At 37.1% G+C, this 1,932-nt stretch overlaps 1 pseudogene; it reads right to left on the bottom strand.

The window, feature by feature from the left end:
* Window positions 1–793: 793 nt before the first annotated feature.
* On the bottom strand, window positions 794–1,657 carry LOC100389482 (survival motor neuron protein pseudogene; annotated as a pseudogene).
* Between the last annotated feature and the right edge of the window lie 275 nt (window positions 1,658–1,932).

Here is a 1,932-nt window from a genome sequence, read left to right as displayed (position 1 = left end):
TAAAATTAGTAATAATGATCTAATATCATTCAAAGTCTAGTCCATATTCAAATTTTCTCAGGCCCCTTAGCCCCCTATTTTCTTTATAGATGGCTCTTCGCCAAGGTCCAGTCAAAGATTCCACATTACATTAGGTTATGATGTCTCTTAAGTAACTTAATTTAGAAGAGTTACCCATTCCACCTCCTTTTTTTTTTTTTTTTTGTTGGCAACACTGATATTTTGAAGGAATGAGGCCAGTTACCTTCTATAACATTCTGCATTCTGGTTCTGTCTGATTGTTTCTTTAGTGGTGTCTTTTAACTTGTTACTCTATCCCCAATATCTCCTGCAAACAGGAAATTAGATCTAAAGGCTTAACTAAATTTCAGTTAAACTTTTTTGACCAGAGCACTTCATAGGTCAGAGAGGGTACAGTGCAATATGTGTAGGTCATACTGCAACACAGATCAGAAAACATGTCTGGTTTTCTGACAATAGGGATGTAAAATGTCAACAGAGCCTAAGGAACTCTTTATTGTAAAAGTATAGTTTTTCCACACTAATAACCAGTAAGGTTTCGGTGAGGTGATACTTTGATACCATGGGAATTCTAGTAGGGATGTAGCTCAACCTTTTATCTAATAGTTTTGGCATCAAAATGTCTTTAATACTTTCAAATTTTAATGTTTTAGTTAACCTTTTAACTTTTTAACATTTTAGTTTTTAAAATATTCGAAAACATTTGTTTTCCACAAACCATAAAATTTTGCAAAAGTAAGATTCACTTTCATAATAATGTCATATTTACTCATTAATCAGAATGTGAGCACCTTCCTTCTTTTTGATTTTCCAAACCCTGTATAGTAGCCAGTATGATAGCCACTCATGTACCAAGAGATTAACATACTTCCTAAAGCATTATCATCATCAAGAAAATCTAGACATGTGAGGTGGTGGGGGGATTATTCGTGGTCCAGAAGGAAATGGAGGCAGCCAGCATGATAGGAAGTAGAGTGGTATGGGTGGTGGGCTATTGAATTTTAGATCTGACCTGACTTTCCTGGTCCCAGTCCTGATGCTGGCATGGGGTTTGGTGGAGGGAGAAAAGAATTCCATGGAGTAGCTTTTGACCTGATACTACATGATTTGTTTCCAGGATCTGGAGTTCTCACTTTCCTCCACTGAATCTTGACTTTCGTTTTCATTCTCTTGAGCATTTTGTCCTATATTAGCTACAGAGGTTGAAGAAACTAGATCAGACAGATTTGCTCCTATTTCCATATCCAGTGTAAACCACAACACAGCTTCCTCTCTTCAGATCAACAGAAGCAATGGTAGCTGGGTAAATACCACTGTCTTCTGACCAAATGGCAGAACATTTGTCCCCAACTTATCACTACTTCAAGAAAGTTGCACTATTCTTTTCTTGGCTTTTATTATTCTTAGAAGATTGTCTATTAGGCATGCTTTTTGGTTTATCTGAAGTTTCACAAATGTCACCATTCTTTAGCACATGATTAAATGAAGCCACAGCTTTATCATCCACTTTTAGCAGTGCCGTAGCATCCCAAATGTCAGAATCATCACTCTGGCCTGTGCCACACCAGAAACACACCAAATCCTCCTGCTCCAGGATGCCATGGCCACTGCTGGCACTTCCCATTGCCAGCCAGTTTTACATTTCAATGAATGCATCATTTCCTACATACTTACTAACCATGGTCAAAAATTATTTCCTCGAGATGATACAGCCTTCTCCTTTGGTGACATATATTATTAAACTTTGTTAGTCTCAATATAACTCACAGTTTGGATTTTCAGGTTCAAGAATGTTTGTGCAGAGTTATCCAAATCCTCCCTACAGGCTATTTTTCAGCACATTTTAGTCAAATCTTCGAAATATTGATCATGTCCCCACACCAAACCAATTTATAAAACTCAAAGTTACCT

The sequence above is a fragment of the Callithrix jacchus genome, chromosome 1 (genome assembly GCF_049354715.1).
Source record: "Callithrix jacchus isolate 240 chromosome 1, calJac240_pri, whole genome shotgun sequence".
Lineage (NCBI taxonomy): Eukaryota > Metazoa > Chordata > Mammalia > Primates > Cebidae > Callithrix > Callithrix jacchus.
The sequence above is the reverse complement of the archived record's forward strand: the minus strand, read 5'-3'. Positions and strand labels throughout refer to the sequence as shown.